The sequence below is a fragment of the Salmo salar genome, chromosome 16 (assembly GCF_965601325.2).
Source record: "Salmo salar chromosome 16, fSalSal1, whole genome shotgun sequence".
NCBI classification, from domain to species: Eukaryota; Metazoa; Chordata; class Actinopteri; order Salmoniformes; family Salmonidae; genus Salmo; species Salmo salar.
In genome coordinates, this window is record NC_138306.1 from 91,527,501 (window position 1) to 91,547,500 (window position 20,000).

The 20,000-nt window shown below is 45.4% G+C and overlaps 1 protein-coding gene across 1 annotated transcript in view; it reads left to right on the forward strand.

The window, feature by feature from the left end:
- Positions 1–20,000, forward strand: part of LOC106574799 (protocadherin-17) — a 160,158-nt gene that overhangs the window by 84,949 nt on the left and 55,209 nt on the right. The window lies entirely within an intron of this gene.

The window sequence follows — 20,000 nt, forward strand, 5'->3', positions numbered from 1 at the left end:
ATCAGCTGCTTCAGTGTTCTCTAGGGAAGATCCCTTCCCACTCACATTCTATCAGCTGCTTCAGTGTTCTCTAGGGAAGATCCCTTCCCACTCACATTCTATCAGCTGCTTCAGTGTTCTCTAGGGAAGATCCCTTCCCACTCACATTCTATCAGCTGCTTCAGTGTTCTCTAGGGAAGATCCCTTCCCACTCACATTCTATCAGCTGCTTCAGTGTTCTCTAGGGAAGATCCCTTCCCACTCACATTCTATCAGCTGCTTCAGTGTTCTCTAGGGAAGATCCCTTCCCACTCACATTCTATCAGCTGCTTCAGTGTTCTCTAGGGAAGATCCCTTCCCACTCACATTCTATCAGCTGCTTCAGTGTTCTCTAGGGAAGATCCCTTCCCACTCACATTCTATCAGCTGCTTCAGTGTTCTCTAGGGAAGATCCTTTCCCACTCACATTCTATCAGCTGCTTCAGTGTTCTCTAGGGAAGATCCCTTCCCACTCACATTCTATCAGCTGCTTCAGTGTTCTCTAGGGAAGATCCCTTCCCACTCACATTCTATCAGCTGCTTCAGTGTTCTCTAGGGAAGATCCCTTCCCACTCACATTCTATCAGCTGCTTCAGTGTTCTCTAGGGAAGATCCCTTCCCACTCACATTCTATCAGCTGCTTCAGTGTTCTCTAGGGAAGATCCCTTCCCGCTCACATTCTATCAGCTGCTTCAGTGTTCTCTAGGGAAGATCCCTTCCCACTCACATTCTATCAGCTGCTTCAGTGTTCTCTAGGGAAGATCCCTTCCCACTCACATTCTATCAGCTGCTTCAGTGTTCTCTAGGGAAGATCCCTTCCCACTCACATTCTATCAGCTGCTTCAGTGTTCTCTAGGGAAGATCCCTTCCCACTCACATTCTATCAGCTGCTTCAGTGTTCTCTAGGGAAGATCCCTTCCCACTCACATTCTATCAGCTGCTTCAGTGTTCTCTAGGGAAGATCCCTTCCCACTCACATTCTATCAGCTGCTTCAGTGTTCTCTAGGGAAGATCCCTTCCCACTCACATTCTATCAGCTGCTTCAGTGTTCTCTAGGGAAGATCCCTTCCCACTCACAGTCTATCAGCTGCTTCAGTGTTCTCTAGGGAAGATCCCTTCCCACTCACATTCTATCAGCTGCTTCAGTGTTCTCTAGGGAAGATCCCTTCCCACTCACATTCTATCAGCTGCTTCAGTGTTCTCTAGGGAAGATCCCTTCCCACTCACATTCTATCAGCTGCTTCAGTGTTCTCTAGGGAAGATCCCTTCCCACTCACAGTCTATCAGCTGCTTCAGTGTTCTCTAGGGAAGATCCCTTCCCACTCACATTCTATCAGCTGCTTCAGTGTTCTCTAGGGAAGATCCCTTCCCACTCACATTCTATCAGCTGCTTCAGTGTTCTCTAGGGAAGATCCCTTCCCGCTCACATTCTATCAGCTGCTTCAACTCCTGGGAATATGGTGCTGTGCTGTTTATGATCGTCACCATGGTGATATTGATGTTCAAATCACCCTCTGGTGCAGAACCAAAGGGTGGAGTGGAACCGAGCGGAACCAAGCGGAACAGTGTTTGTGTTCCATGGAACTTGCTGTTTGTGTTCCGATGTCCTGATGTTCCATTGTTCCGTTGTCCTCATGTTCCAATGTTCTGATATTCCGTGTTGTGATGTTCCGATGTTTCATTGTTCCAATGTTCCAATGTTCCATGTTCTGATGTTCCGTGTTCAGATGTTCCGTGTTCTGATGTTCCATGTTCTGATGTTCCGTGTTCTGATGTTCCGTGTTCTGATGTTCTGATGTTCCGTGTTCTGATGTTCCGTGTTCTGATGTTCTGGTGTTCTGATGTTCCATGTTCTGATGTTCTGATGTTCCGTGTTCTGATGTTCTGATGTTCTGATGTTCTGGTGTTCTGATGTTCCATGTTCTGATGTTCTGATGTTCCGTGTTCTGATGTTCCATGTTCTGATGTTCCATGTTCTGATGTTCTGATGTTCCGATGCTCCGTTGTCCTGATGTTCCAATGTTCCGATGACCTACATAACACAGCGTTCTACTTTATGTAATCATCAGCATCTTTCATTCAATATCCTTCTTGGCCAGGGAATGTTTGGTTTATTCATAGTACCACGGGCGGTTTGAGATAATGTATTGTCTTGGGTACTTCACAAAACATCAGCATTATTGCACCCTATATTCCCTATGTAGTGCACTACTTTTAACAAGAGACCCTATGTCAAAAGTAGTGCACTACATAGGGAATAGGGTGTAATTTGGGACTCAGACATTGTGTTTGTGAGTGAGTTAATGACTAAACAGCTGCTGAGAAAACAGCTTCACTGAAAACGTGTTAATTACAGCCTTCAAAAACATTGGTCTTAGCAGGTAGCATATGGGGAAGTCTTGGTTGTGTTTGTGTGTGTGTGTGTGTGTGTGTGTGTGTCACATCTTTCTGTTGTGTAATGTGATAAATCAATTTCATTGAGGCACGTCGTCACATGCATTGTTCAAATCAAGACACAGTTCTTTACGCGATTGTTATCTGTTTCTTACAAACCATCTCTTCTCTTCATGTTTGTGTAAATGAGCGGATCTGAAAAATGTATTTTTATAGACAATGATGATTCACACACACACGCACACACACGATTCATTGTCGCTTGACGCCCGTGTTGCCCGTCTCTTCACAATGGCATTGTTGTCTTTACACCCCAAGTTATTTAAAGCCTGTTGTTTTCATTGTGTTGAAGACGCCAGATGAGGTGACTGACTGACGCGTCCGGAGTACAAGGACACATGTTGTCTACATTATTAACACCCACTACAATGAAAAATAAACACAGTCTGAGATCTTGAAGGATTTCTTGAAATGCTCGCTGTGATTTGAGTATTAGACAGTAACCTAAGAAGATTAGATTCATCTCAACAACTACATGACACCAGATGTTATTCTGTGGCTTCTTGTTGGTGACACCAGTTGGCTGGAGAGGATTGGTGTCAGATATCTGTTGTTGGTCAGACCAGTTGGCTGGAGAGGATTGGTGTCAGATATCTGTTGTTGGTCAGACCAGTTGGCTGGAGAGGATTGGTGTCAGATAACTGTTGTTGGTCAGACCAGTTGGCTGGAGAGGATTGGTGTCAGATTTTTGTTGTTTGTCCCTCATCTAAAGTGAGGGAAAAAAGTATTTGATGCCCTGCTGATTTTGTACGTTTGCCCACTGACAAAGAAAGGATCAGTCTATAATTTTAATGGTAGGTTTATTTGAACAGTGAGAGACAGAATAACAACAAAAAAATCCAGAAAAACACATGTCAAAAATGTTATAAATTAATTTGCATTTTAATGAGGGAAATAAGTATTTGACCCCCTCGCAATCACAAAGATTTATGGCTCTCAGGTGTCTTTTATACAGGTAACGTGCTGAGATTAGGAGCATACTCTTAAAGGGAGTGCTCCTAATCTCAGTTTGTTACCTATATAAAAGACACCTGTCCACAGAAGCAATCAATCAATCAGATTCCAAACTCTCCACCATGGCCAAGACCAAAAAGCTCTCCAAGGATGTCAGGGACAAGATTGTAGACCTACACAAGGCTGGAATGGGCTACAAGACCATCGCCAAGCATCTTGGTGAGAAGGTGACAACAGTTGGTGCAAATGGAAGAAACACAAAAGAACTGTCAATGTCCCTCGGCCTGGGGCTCCATGCAAGATCTGGGTGAGGAATCAGCCCAGAACTACACGGGAGGATCTTGTCAATGATCTCAAGGCAGCTGGGACCATAGTCACCAAGAAAACAATTGGTAACACACTACGCCGTGAAGGACTGAAATCCAGCAGCGCCTGCAGGGTCCCCCTGCTCAAGAAAGCACATATACATGCCCGTCTGAAGTTTGCCAATGAACATCTGAATGATTCAGAGGACAACTGGGTGAAAGTGTTGTGGTCAGATGAGACCAAAATTGAGCTCTTTGGCATCAACTCAACTTGCCGTGTTTGGAGGAGGAGGAATGCTGCCTATGACCCCAAGAACACCATCCCCACCATCAAACATGGAGGTGCAAACATTATGCTTTGGGGGGGGGGGGGGGTTCTGCAAAGGGGACAGGACAACTTCACCGCATCAAAGGGACGATGGACGGGGCCATGTACCGTCAAATTTTGGGTGAGAACCTCCTTCCCTCAGCCAGGGCATTGAAAATGGGTCGTGGATGGGTATTCCAGCATGACATTGACCCAAAACACACAGCGAAGGCAACAAAGGAGTGGCTCAAGAAGAAGCACATTAAGGTCCTGGAGTGGCCTAGCCAATCTCCAGACCTTAATTCCATAGAAAATCTGTGGAGGGAGCTGAAGGTTCGAGTTGCCAAACGTCAGCCTCGAAACCTTAATGACTTGGAGAAGATCTGCAAAGAGGAGTGGGACAAAATCCCTCCTGAGATGTGTGCAAACCTGGTGGCCAACTACAAGAAACGTCTGAAGTCATGTTTTGCAGAGGGGTCAAATACTTATTTCACTCATTCAAATGCAAATCATTTTATAACATTTTTGACATGCGTTTTTCTGGATATTTTTGTTGTTATTCTGTCTCTCACTGTTCAAATAAACCTACCATTAAAATTATAGACTGATCCTTTCTTTGTCAGTGGGAAAACGTACAAAATCAGCAGGGGATCAAATACTTTTTTCCCTCACTGTATCTGGTCAACATGATCCCTCATCTAGCTGGTCTATGTGGTCCCTCATCTAGCTGGTCTATGTGGTCCCTCATCTAGCTGGTCTATGTGGTCCCTCATCTAGCTGGTCAACGTGGTCCCTAATCTAGCTGGTCAACGTGGTCCCTAATCTAGCTGGTCAACATGGTCCCTAATCTAGCTGGTCAATGTGGTCCCTCATCTAGCTGGTCAATGTGGTCCCTCATCTAGCTGGTCAACGTGGTCCCTCATCTAGCTGGTCAACGTGGTCCCTAATCTAGCTGGTCAACATGGTCCCTAATCTAGCTGGTCAATGTGGTCCCTCATCTAGCTGGTCAATGTGGTCCCTCATCTAGCTGGTCAACGTGGTCCCTCATCTAGCTGGTCAACGTGGTCCCTAATCTAGCTGGTCAACATGGTCCCTAATCTAGCTGGTCAATGTGGTCCCTCATCTAGCTGGTCAATGTGGTCCCTCATCTAGCTGGTCAATGTGGTCCCTCATCTAGCTGGTCAACGTGGTCCCTCATCTAGCTGGTCATATGTGTGTGTGACTTCTCACGTTTGTCAGCTGGTTGGAAAAGATTGATCCTAGAGATCCTTATTTAGTGACCAATCACCAGAGAATTGATAATGGAGATCATTATTTAGTGACCAATCACCAGAGAATTGATAATGGAGATCATTATTTAGTGACCAACCACCAGAGAATTGATACTGGAGATCCTTATTTAGTGACCAATCACCAGAGAATTGATACTTAGAGATCCTTATTTAGTGACCAATCACCAGAGAATTGATACTAGAGATCCTTATTTAGTGACCAATCACCAGAGAATTGTTTCTTAGAGATCCTTATTTAGTGACCAATCACCAGAGAATTGATACTAGAGATCCTTATTTAGTGACCAATCACCAGAGAATTGTTTCTTAGAGATCCTTATTTAGTGACCAATCACCAGAGAATTGTTTCTTAGAGATCCATCTCACTGTGTTGGTCTGTCCCTGGTTTAGCTTCTGGGTACGAGGTGAAGCCTGCACACACACACACACACACACACACACACACACACACACACACACACACACACACACACACACACACACACACACACACACACACACACACACACACACACACACACACACACACACACTCAGTGGTCTCGCTGACTGATTGGCCTTGGCCCCAACTACAACACGTCTAGTGATTCATGACAGAGGTTGAGTCCCAAATGGAACCATACTCCTTTATATTGCCCTAGCCCTGGTCAACAGTAATGCACTATATATATAGGGAATAGGGTGCCATAGGGCCCTGGTCAACAGTAATGCACTATATATATAGGGAATAGGGTGCCATAGGGCCCTGGTCAACAGTAGTGCACTATATATATAGGGAATAGGGTGCCATAGGGCCCTGGTCAACAATAATGCACTATATATATAGGGAATAGGGTGCCATAGGGCCCTGGTCAACAGTAGTGCACTATATATATAGGGAATAGGGTGCCATAGGGCCCTGGTCAACAGTAATGCACTATATATATAGGGAATAGGGTGCCATAGGGCCCTGGTCAACAGTAATGCACTATATATATAGGGAATAGGGTGCCATAGGGCCCTGGTCAACAGTAGTGCACTATATATAGGGAATAGGGTGCCATAGGGCCCTGGTCTAAAGTAGTGTACTATATAGAGAATAGGGTGCCATTTTGTATGCAGAACATCAGGGAACAGGAAGTTAGAACCTGAACAATCTAAATCAGAGATACCAGAGTATGGTGTGTGTGTGTGTGTGTGTGTGTGTGTGTGTGTGTGTGTGTGTGTGTGTGTGTGTGTGTGTGTGTGTGTGTGTGTGTGTGTGTGTGTGTCGTGTGTGTGTGTGTGTGTGTGTGTGTGTGTGTGTGTGTGTGTGTGTGTGTGTGTGTGTGTGTGTGTGTGTGTGTGTGTGTGTGTGTGTGTGTGTGTGTGTGTGTGTGTATTGTTCACCTTGTTCTTATGAGGATACAGGGAACAACAGTGAAGCCATGTACAGCTAAGCTGACGTCTGATACGGGAGAGAGAACATTACAGTCTTAGGATTTCTCCTCCCGCTCCTCCTCATTATAAAAGCTTTTAAAGGGATTTTCTCTTTAATACATAACGTTTTATTACATTCTATTGTTTGATTGATTCTTCCTTCTTAGTGGCTTTCCTTCTCCCTGGAGGACACGCACACACACACGCACACACACACACACACACACACACACACACACACACACACACACACACACACACACACACACACACACACACACACACACACACACACACACACACACACACACACACACACACACACACACACACACACATAAACGCCTGATTGGTGGTGCTGCAGAGATGGTTGTCCTTCTGGAAGGTTCTCCCATCTCCACAGAGGAACTCTGGAGCTCTGTCAGAGTGACCATCGGGTTCTTGGTCACCTCCCTGACCAAGGCCCTTCTCCCCCGATTGCTCAGTATGGCCGGGCATCCAGCTCAAGGAAGAGTCTTGGTGGTTCCAATTTTCTTCCATTGGGGACCTTCAATGCTGCAGACATTTTTTGGTACCCTTCCCCAGATCTGTGCCTCGACACAATCCTGTCTCGGAGCTCTACGGACAATTCCTTCAACCTCATGGCTTGGTTTTTGCTCTGACTTGCACTGTCAACTGTGGGACCTTATATAGACAGGTGTGTTCCTTTCAAATCATGTCCAATTAATCTAATTAACCACAGGTGGACTCCGATCAATTTTAAGAAACATCTCAAGGATGATCGATAGAAGCAGGATGCGACTGAGCCTGAGTCTCATAACAGAGGGTCTGAATAGTTATGTAAATAATGTATTTCTGTTATTTGATATTTAATACATTTGCAAAAAAATTCTAAAAGACCTGTTTTCACTTTGTCCTTATGGGGTATTGTGATGTCATTATGGGGTATTATGATGTCATTATGGGGTGTTGTGATGTCGATATGGGGTATTGTGATGTCATTATGGGGTATTATGATGTCATTATGGGGTGTTGTGATGTCGATATGGGGTATTGTGATGTCATTATGGGGTATTGTGATGTCATTATGGGGTATTGTGATGTCATTATGGGGTGTTGTGTGTAGATTGATGAGGATGTTTTATTTATTGAATCAATTTTTGGAATAAGGCTGTAACGTAACAAAATGTGGAAAAAGTCAATGATGTGAATACTTCCTGAATGCACAGTACCTGCACTCTAATGGACACTGCTGTAGTTTTAATGTGTATCGTTTCACCCTGATCTTCCTCAGGCTCATTCAGGGATAATATTAACGGTTAAATATTAATGTGTTTGGTTTTAGGCTACAAACACCACTAGACTATCGTATTGTTATGATCCTCAAGTCTGGAAGGTCGATTCATTCTGCACACACACACACACACACACACACACCCACACACACACACACACACACACACACACAAACACACTCACACACACACACACACACACACACACACACACACACACACACACACACACACACACACACACACACACACACACACACACAGGCAGGCCGGTAGACACACACACACCCACACACACACACACACAAAAACACACACACACACACACGCAGACCGGTAGACACAGACACACACACACACAAACACACACACACACAGGCAGGCCGGTAGACACACACACACACACACACACACAGATATTCCATGTTGACAGTATCAACATGTAACTTCAACATGTTCCATACACACAGCTGTTTTCTATTCATCTCCAAGGACATCAACACAAGACAGGTTTTCATTTAGCTGGTTCCTTGTTTATACATTACACATTGACACATGCACATTGATACACACACACACACCCAGGCAGGTAGCCACACGCACACACACACACACACACACACACACACACACACACACACACACACACACACACACACACACACACACACACACACACACACACACACACACACACACACACACACACACACACACACACACACACACACACACACAGGCAGGCAGGTAGCCACACACACACACACAGACAGGTAGACACACATGTGTTTACTGTATACAGTGCTAAGGACAAAATAAAGTGATGTGCTTTATATCTCTGCTGCCATCAGGAATACACACTATATTACTGATTCATCTGATTAACAGCTTCATCACTGTGGAGAGAGGAGAGGAGAGGAGGAGGAGAGGAGGAGGAGAGGAGGTGGAGAAGGAGAGGGAGAGAGGGAGGGAGGAGGAGGAGAGGGAGGGAGGGAGGAGGAGAAGAAGGAGAGGAGAAGGAGAGGAGAGGAGAGGAGAGGGAGGGAGGGAGGGAGGGAGGGAGGGAGGGAGGGAGGGAGGGAGGGAGGGAGGGAGGAGGGAGGAGGAGAGGAGAAGGAGAGGAGAGGGAGGGAGGGAGGGAGGAGGGAAGGAGGGAGGAGGAGGAGGAGAGGAGAGGGAGGGAGGGAGGAGGGAAGGAGGGAGGGAGGGAGGAGGAGAGGAGAAGGAGAGGAGAGGGAGGGAGGAGTGAGGGGGGAGGGAAGGAGGGAGGAGTGAGGGAGGGAGGGAGGAGGAGGGAAGGAGGGAGGAGTGAGGGAGGGAGGGAGGAGGAGGGAAGGAGGGAGGGGGGAGGGAAGGTGTATGTTTTATATAATAATACAGTAGATTAATCCCCATTGTGTTTCTTTCCTCTCGGCCCAACAACAGACAGTTTGGGTTTAACCTTGTCCTTTAAGGCATTGTTGGCTGTATAATTACATTGTGGCTTAATTAGAAATTAGCTATGAAGACTTCTGATGAGATGGTATCTGATCAGGAACAAGATACACACTACTGATGAGATGGTATCTGATCAGGAACAAGATACACACTACTGATGAGATGGTATCTGATCAGGAACAAGATACACACTACTGATGAGATGGTATCTGATCAGGAACAAGATACACACTACTGATGAGATGGTATCTGATCAGGAACAATATACACACTACTGATGAGATGGTATCTGATCAGGAACAAGATACACACTACTGATGAGATGGTATCTGATCAGGAACAAGATACACACTACTGATGAGATGGTATCTGATCAGGAACAAGATACACACTACTGATGAGATGGTATCTGATCAGGAACAAGATACACACTACTGATGAGATGGTATCTGATCAGGAACAATATACACACTACTGATGAGATGGTATCTGATCAGGAACAAGATACACACTACTGATGAGATGATATCTGATCAGGAACAAGATACACACTACTGATGAGATGATATCTGATCAGGAACAAGATACACACTACTGATGAGATGGTATCTGATCAGGAACAATATACACACTACTGATGAGATGGTATCAGAGGTGAACAGAACATCCTTACAGACACACTGAAGTGTCCTCTGGTCTGTCTAGTCTGGGTGAGTGAGTGAAGGGTCTGTCTAGTCTGGGTGACTGAGTTAAGGGTCTGTCTGAGTGAAGGATCTAGTCTGGGTGACTGAGTTAAGGGTCTGTCTGAGTGAAGGATCTAGTCTGGGTGACTAAGTGAAGGGTCTGTCTAGTCTGGGTGACTGAGTGAAGGGTCTGTCTAGTCTGGGTGACTGAGTGAAGGGTCTGTCTAGTCTGGGTGACTGAGTTAAGGGTCTGTCTGAGTGAAGGATCTAGTCTGGGTGACTGAGTGAAGGGTCTGTCTAGTCTGGGTGACTGAGTTAAGGGTCTGTCTGAGTGAAGGATCTAGTCTGGGTGACTAAGTGAAGGGTCTGTCTAGTCTGGGTGACTGAGTGAAGGGTCTGTCTAGTCTGGGTGACTGAGTGAAGGGTCTGTCTAGTCTGGGTGACTGAGTTAAGGGTCTGTCTGAGTGAAGGATCTAGTCTGGGTGACTGAGTGAAGGGTCTGTCTAGTCTGGGTGACTGAGTTAAGGGTCTGTCTGAGTGAAGGATCTAGTCTGGGTGACTGAGTGAAGGGTCTGTCTAGTCTGGGTGACTGAGTGAAGGGTCTGTCTAGTCTGGGTGACTGAGTGAAGGGTCTGTCTAGTCTGGGTGACTGAGTTAAGGGTCTGTCTGAGTGAAGGGTCTGTCTAGTCTGGGTGACTGAGTGAAGGGTCTGTCTAGTCTGGGTGACTGAGTGAAGGGTCTGTCTAGTCTGGGTGACTGAGTGAAGGGTCTGTCTAGTCTGGGTGACTGAGTGAAGGGTCTATCTAGTCAATTGGGAAAAGGAGCTTGTTGCTTGACAGAGACAGTATTTCCAGGGTTCATGACAGACCAAAGGAGAAGCTCAAACATCTGGTCTCTGTGGGTGAAACATGTTGTCCAGCGTAGTCTAGTGGGGCGGAAATCACACACACACACACACACACACACACACACACACACACACACACACACACACACACACACACACACACACACACACACACACACACACACACACACAGCGGTGGGGCGGGTGGTCAGAAGGAGATTATGATGATATACTGGTCACATGCCACATCTCAGCCATCTGTCCTCTGGCTAAGGACAGCAGGGAGTGTATGTGTTTCTGTGTTTCTGTGTTTCTCTGTGTGTGTGTGTGTGTGTGTGTGTGTGTGTGTGTGTGTGTGTGTGTGTGTGTGTGTGTGTGTGTGTGTGTGTGTGTGTGTGTGTGTGTGTATCACTGCAGGATCCCCTTTCATGTAGTGGCTACATGGTCCTGCAAGTTGACATCCATATCAGACAGGAGAATCCAGATAAGACACATAGTAGTGAATTATTTTTCATTTCCTTAATGGTGACTGGCTGCTATCTCTCTCTGTATATATATATCTATCTCTCTCTCTGTAGATATATATATCTATCTCTCTCTCTGTATATATATATATATCTATCTCTCTCTCTGTATATATATATATCTATCTCTCTCTCTGTATATATATATATATATCTATCTATCTCTCTCTCTGTATATATATATATATCTATCTCTCTCTCTGTATATATATCTATCTATCTCTCTCTGTATATATATATATATATATCTATCTCTCTCTCTGTATATATATATCTATACTCTCTCTCTGTATATACATATATCTATATCTCTCTCTGTATATATATATATCTATCTCTCTCTCTGTATTTATATATATATCTATCTATCTCTCTCTGTATATATATATATATCTATCTCTCTCTGTATATATATCTATCTCTCTCTGTATATATATATATATCTATCTCTCTCTCTGTATATATATATCTATCTCTCTCTCTCTGTATATATATATATCTATCTCTCTCTCTGTATATATATATCTATATCTCTCTCTCTGTATATATATATATCTATATCTCTCTCTGTATATATATATATCTATCTCTCTCTCTGTATATATATATATATATCTATCTCTCTCTCTGTATATATATATATCTCTCTGTGTATATATATATATATATATATATATATATATATCTCTCTCTCTGTATATATATATATCTATCTCTCTCTGTGTATATATATATCTATCTCTCTCTCTGTATATATATATATCTATCTCTCTCTCTGTATATATATATATATCTATCTCTCTCTCTGTATATATATATATCTATCTCTCTCTCTGTATATATATATATCTATCTCTCTCTCTGTGTCTCCTCTCTCTCCATGTCTCAAACTCTAACTTATTCAGAGATCCAGAGAGACATCGTATCAACACATTTACATGGATTTTACACTGAATAGAGGTTCCTCTGACAGGGATGGATTTTACACTGAATAGAGGTTCCTCTGACAGGGATGGATTTTACACTGAATAGAGGTTCCTCTGACAGGGATGGATTTTACACTGAATAGAGGTTCCTCTGACAGGGATGGATTTTACACTGAATAGAGGTTCCTCTGACAGGGATGGTTTTACAGTGAATAGAGGTTCCTCTGACAGGGATGGATTTTACACTGAATAGAGGTTCCTCTGACAGGGATGGATTTTACACTGAATAGAGGTTCCTCTGACAGGGATGGTTTTACACTGAATAGAGGTTCCTCTGACAGGGATGGGTTTTACACTGAATAGAGGTTCCTCTGACAGGGATGGATTTTACACTGAATAGAGGTTCCTCTGACAGGGATGGATTTTACACTGAATAGAGGTTCCTCTGACAGGGATGGATTTTACACTGAATAGAGGTTTCTGATCTGATTACTACTGGTAGAGGACCAAGTGAGATGGAAAGACCAGCGTCTTGATGTTCTGTTGGCTGATCTGAGGTGATGTGTTGTCTGGCATCAGTACCAGAGCCTATGGCAGTGTGTTCTCTTGGCTGATCTGAGGTGATGTGTTGTCTGGCATCAGTACCAGAGCCTATGGCAGTGTGTTCTGTTGGCTGATCTGAGGTGATGTGTTGTCTGGCATCAGTACCAGAGCCTATGGCAGTGTGTTCTGTTGGCTGATCTGAGGTGATGTGTTGTCTGGCATCAGTACCAGAGCCTATGGCAGTGTGTTCTGTTGGCTGATCTGAGGTGATGTGTTGTCTGGCATCAGTACCAGAGCCTATGGCAGTGTGTTCTGTTGGCTGATCTGAGTATTTACATCTGACCTATAACACTGCATCAAGTACCTCTTTGTATCAACCTGTTCCTCCTTCTCCTTGTGACTGATTAATACACCAATTAATGCATCTATTTTCATTGGTTAATACACCAATTAATGCATCTATTTTCATTGGTTAATACACCAATTAATGCATCTATTTTCATTGGTTAAGACCCCAATTAATGCATCTATTTTCATTGGTTAAGACCCCAGTTAATTAATCTATTTTCATTGGTTAAGACCCCAATTAATGCATATATTTTCATTGGTTAATACACAAATTAATTCATCTATTTTCATTGGTTAAGACCCCAGTTAATGCATCTATTTTCATTGGTTAATACACCAATTAATGCATCTATTTTCATTGGTTAATACACCAATTAATGCATCTATTTTGATTGGTTAATACACCAATGAATGCATCTATTGTGATTGGTTAATACACCAGTTAATGCATCTATTTTGATTGGTTAATACACCAGTTAATGCATCTATTTTGATTGGTTAATACACCAATTAATGCATCTATTTTGATTGGTTAATACACCAGTTAATGCATCTATTTTGATTGGTTAATACACCAGTTAATGCATCTATTTTGATTGGTTAATACACCAGTTAATGCATCTATTTTGATTGGTTAATACACCAGTTAATGCATCTATTTTGATTGGTTAAGACACCAATTAATGCATCTATTTTGATTGTTAAGACCTATTTTGATTGGTTAAGACCCCAATTAATGCATCTATTTTGATTGGTTAAGACACCAATTAATGCATCTATTTTGATTGTTAAGACCTATTTTGATTGGTTAAGACACCAATTAATGCATCTATTTTGATTGGTTAAGACCCCTATTAATGCATCTATTTTGATTGGTTAAGACCCCTTTTAATGCATCTATTTTGATTGGTTAAGACCCCTATTAATGCATCTATTTTGATTGGTTAAGACACCAATTAATGCGTGTATATACATATAAGTGGTTTGGGGAGCTTCTCTTCCTGGGGTCCAGCAACATAAGACAGTTAGATACAGTTTAAAATACTACTGGACATGACATTTCATAACACCTGACCTGACACATTCAGTGTGTTCCCTCAGGCCAACCACATCACCACATATTTACAGTACAACATCCATGTGTACGTGTCTGTGTAGAGTGCGTGCGTGCCTGTGTGTGTGCGTGCGTGCGTGCGTGCATGCGTGTGTGTGTGTGTGTGTGTGTGTGTGTGTGTGTGTCTGTGTAGAGTGTGTGTGTGTGTGTGTGTGTGTGTGTGTGTGTGTGTGTGTGTGTGTGTGTGTGTGTGTGTGTGTGTGTGTGTGTGTGTAGTCACTTGGGGAGGGAGCTCCAGGTGCTGCAATAGAGGAATTTCTCATTCTGCTAGTCTTGAAAAGAGTTTGTCTGTAGGGGATGGGGGGAGGAGAGAGGGAGGAGAGAGGGAGGAGGGAGGGAGGAGAGAGCTGTGTTGCTTGTAATCAGAAAGAAGAAAGTGCTCTGTTCTATCAGGGGGGAAAACTGACGGAGAGCGGAGGAAGAGAGGAGAGAGGGAGGAGAGAGGGAGGAGAGAGAGAGGGGAGAAACATGTATGGGGAGGGAGAGAGGAGAGAGAGAGGAGAGAGAGAGGAGAGAGAGAGGGGAGAAACGTATGGGGGGGGAGGGAGAGAGGAGGAGAGAGAGAGGAGAGAAACATGTATGGGGAGGGAGAGAGGAGAGAGGCAAGTATGAAGAGAGATGTAGGGGAGGATAGAGGGAGGGAGGGAGGGAGGGAGGGAGGGAGGGAGGGAGGGAGGGAGGGAGGGAGGGAGGGAGGGAGGGAGGGAGGGAGGGAGGGAGGGAGCAGCAGGCTAGCTCTGTGGGAGGTAACACGGTCCCTCTGCCTCCTCTGGCGTCGTGCCACACACACTGTTGACACACACATGTGACGCCCCCCCCAGTTCAAATACTAATCAAAGGAAAAACTGTGGACGTTAACACTGGTGGGCAGAGAGAGAACACAGCCTGCTACCTGCCTGGTGGGTGAATGATGATTAACCACGAGAGAGAACACAGCCTGCTACCTGCCTGGTGGGTGAATGATGATTAACCACAGAGAGAGAACACAGCCTGCTACCTGCCTGGTGGGTGAATGATGATTAACCACAGAGAGAGAACACAGCCTGCTACCTGCCTGGTGGGTGAATGATGATTAACCACAGAGAGAGAACACAGCCTGCTACCTGCCTGGTGGGTGAATGATGATTAACCACAGAGAGAGAACACAGCCTGCTACCTGCCTGGTGGGTGAATGATGATTAACCACAGAGAGAGAACACAGCCTGCTACCTGCCTGGTGGGTGAATGATGATTAACCACAGAGAGAGAACACAGCCTGCTACCTGCCTGGTGGGTGAATGATGATTAACCACAGAGAGAGAACACAGCCTGCTACCTGCCTGGTGGGTGAATGATGATTAACCACAGAGAGAGAACACAGCCTGCTACCTGCCTGGTGGGTGAATGATGATTAACCACAGAGAGAGAACACAGCCTGCTACCTGCCTGGTGGGTGAATGATGATTAACCACAGAGAGAGAACACAGCCTGCTACCTGCCTGGTGGGTGAATGATGATTAACCACAGAGAGAGAACACAGCCTGCTACCTGCCTGGTGGGTGAATGATGATTAACCACAGAGAGAACACAGCCTGCTACCTGCCTGGTGGGTGAATGATGATTAACCACAGAGAGAACACAGCCTGCTACCTGCCTGGTGGGTGAATGATGATTAACCACGAGAGAGAACACAGCCTGCTACCTGTCTGGTGGGTGAATGATGATTAACCACAGAGAGAACACAGCCTGCTACCTGCCTGGTGGGTGAATGATGATTAACCACAGAGAGAGAACACAGCCTGCTACCTGCCTGGTGGGTGAATGATGATTAACCACAGAGAGAGAACACAGCCTGCTACCTGCCTGGTGGGTGAATGATGATTAACCACAGAGAGAGAACACAGCCTGCTACCTGCCTGGTGGGTGAATGATGATTAACCACAGAGAGAACACAGCCTGCTACCTGCCTGGTGGGTGAATGATGATTAACCACAGAGAGAGAACACAGCCTGCTACCTGCCTGGTGGGTGAATGATGATTAACCACAGAGAGAGAACACAGCCTGCTACCTGCCTGGTGGGTGAATGATGATTAACCACAGAGAGAACACAGCCAGCGACCTGCCTGGTGGGTGAATGATGATTAACACAGAGAGAACACAGCCTGCTACTGCCTGGTGGGTGAATGATGTTAACCACAGAGAGAACACAGCCTGCTACCTGTCTGGTGGGTGAATGATGATTAACCACAGAGAGAGAACACAGCCTGCTACCTGCCTGGTGGGTGAATGATGATTAACCACAGAGAGAACACAGCCTGCTACCTGCTGGTGGGTGAATGATGATTAACCACAGAGAGAAACAGCCTGCTACCTGCCTGGTGGGTGAATGATGATTAACCACAGAGAGAGAACACAGCCTGCTACCTGCCTGGTGGGTGAATGATGATTAACCACAGAGAGAACACAGCCTGCTACCTGCTGGTGGGTGAATGATGATTAACCACAGAGAGAACACAGCCTCTACCTGCCTGGTGGGTGAATGATGATTAACCACAGAGAGAGAACACAGCCTGCTACCTGCCTGGTGGGTGAATGATGATTAACCACAGAGAGAGAACACAGCCTGCTACCTGCCTGGTGGGTGAATGATGATTAACCACAGAGAGAGAACACAGCCTGCTACCTGCCTGGTGGGTGAATGATGATTAACCACAGAGAGAGAACACAGCCTGCTACCTGCCTGGTGGGTGAATGATGATTAACCACAGAGAGAACACAGCCTGCTACCTGCCTGGTGGGTGAATGATGATTAACCACAGAGAGAGAACACAGCCTGCTACCTGCCTGGTGGGTGAATGATGATTAACCACAGAGAGAGAACACAGCCTGCTACCTGCCTGGTGGGTGAATGATGATTAACCACAGAGAGAGAACACAGCCTGCTACCTGCCTGGTGGGTGAATGATGATTAACCACAGAGAGAGAACACAGCCTGCTACCTGCCTGGTGGGTGAATGATGATTAACCACAGAGAGAGAACACAGCCTGCTACCTGTCTGGTGGGTGAATGATGATTAACCACAGAGAGAGAACACAGCCTGCTACCTGCCTGGTGGGTGAATGATGATTAACCACAGAGAGAGAACACAGCCTGCTACCTGCCTGGTGGGTGAATGATGATTAACCACAGAGAGAGAACACAGCCTGCTACCTGCCTGGTGGGTGAATGATGATTAACCACAGAGAGAGAACACAGCCTGCTACCTGCCTGGTGGGTGAATGATGATTAACCACAGAGAGAGAACACAGCCTGCTACCTGCCTGGTGGGTGAATGATGATTAACCACAGAGAGAACACAGCCTGCTACCTGCCTGGTGGGTGAATGATGATTAACCACAGAGAGAGAACACAGCCTGCTACCTGCCTGGTGGGTGAATGATGATTAACCACAGAGAGAGAACACAGCCTGCTACCTGCCTGGTGGGTGAATGATGATTAACCACAGAGAGAGAACACAGCCTGCTACCTGCCTGGTGGGTGAATGATGATTAACCACAGAGAGAACACAGCCTGCTACCTGCCTGGTGGGTGAATGATGATTAACCACAGAGAGAGAACAAGAGAGAACACAGCCTGCTACCTGCCTGGTGGGTGAATGATGATTAACCACAGAGAGAACACAGTCTGCTACCTGCCTGGTGGGTGAATGATGATTAACCACAGAGAGAACACAGTCTGCTACCTGCCTGGTGGGTGAATGATGATTAACCACAGAGAGAGAACACAGCCTGCTACCTGCCTGGTGGGTGAATGATGATTAACCACAGAGAGAGAACACAGCCTGCTCCCTGCCTGGTGGGTGAATGATGATTAACCACAGAGAGAACACAGCCTGCTACCTGCCTGGTGGGTGAATGATGATTAACCACAGAGAGAACACAGCCTGCTACCTGCCTGGTGGGTGAATGATGATTAACCACAGAGAGAACACATGCCTCTGACCAATAAGAGAGGCTCTTGAACTATAACACAGGTTATATCAGATGGATCGGTCGCTAGTAACACAGAGTTAACATATGTTGTTATGGTTATGAGGTCATAACACTGAAGATCTGCTGTTCAGCATGGACTAGCAGCTAGCCACATGATGCTAAAGTAATGAAGGTCATAACACTGAAGGTCTGCTGTTCAGCATGGACTAGCAGCTAGCCACATGATGCTAAAGTAATGAAGGTCATAACACTGAAGGTCTGCTGTTCAGCATGGACTAGCTGCTAGCCACATGATGCTAAAGTAATGAAGGTCATAACACTGAAGGTCTGCTGTTCAGCATGGACTAGCAGCTAGCCACATGATGCTAAAGTAATGAAGGACATGACAGAGGAAGGTCTGCTGTTCAGCATGGACTAGCAGCTAGCCACATGATGCTAAAGTAATGAAGGCTAAAGGAGACTACATCTGAACGAGTGGATTATAAACTAGCTATGGTGGTCCATTGCAGCCTTGGCACGTGGAATACAAAGTGTGTATGTGTGGCCTGTGTTCGTCCCTGCACACGTTCGAAGGTGTGTGTGTGTGCGTGTGTGTGTGTGTGTGTGTGTGTGTGTGTGTGTGTGTGTGTGTGTGTGTGTGTGTGTGTGTGTGTGTGTGTGTGTGTGTGTGTGTGTGTGTGTGTGTGTGTGTGTTCCTCTAATATCCTGGGTATTGATGTAACTGTGTGATCCTGGTTAATGAAGATAAGGGTTCTGTTAATTAGTTCTGTCACATGGTACTATGGTGAGGAATAGCAGGACCCACGACCACTCTACACACACACACACACACACACACACACACACACACACACACACACTCTAACTTGAAGAATAGCAGAACCACCGACCACACACACACACACATTCATACACACACACAGACACATATATACAGATATACACACACACACACACACTACCTTGAGGAATAACAGGGCCGACGAGGCTTTAATTGGGAAACTATTGTCCCTCAGCAGCGTGAACACAGACACTCCCGTCTTTCCATCCGCTCCCAAAGGGAGAGAATCTACACAGAGGAGAGGAAAACATTCCCCAGGGTCTGAATCAGAGATGGAGAGAGAAGGAGGGAGAGGAAGAAGAGGAGGAAGAGGAAGAAGAGGAGGGAGATGAAGAGGAGGGGGAAGAGGAGGAAGATGAAGAGGAGGGAGATGATGAAGAGGAGGGAGATGAGGAGGAGGAGGGAGATGAGGAAGAGGAGATGAGGGAGATGATGGAGATGATGAAGAGGAGGGAGATGAGGAAGATGAAGATGATGAAGAGGAGGGAGATGTGAAACTAGAGAAGAAGAGTTATAGAAAGAGATTGTATATCTAACTACATATCCTGTACTGTATATAACCCTGTTGGGATTGGTTGAGCTGCTAGGCGTTGGGATTGGTTGAGCTGGTAGGAGTTGGGATTGGTTGAGCTGCTAGGGGTTGGGATTGGTTGAGCTGCTAGGAGTTGGGATTGGTTGAGCTGCTAGGGGTTGGGATTGGTTGAGCTGCTAGGAGTTGGGATTGGTTGAGCTGCTAGGGGT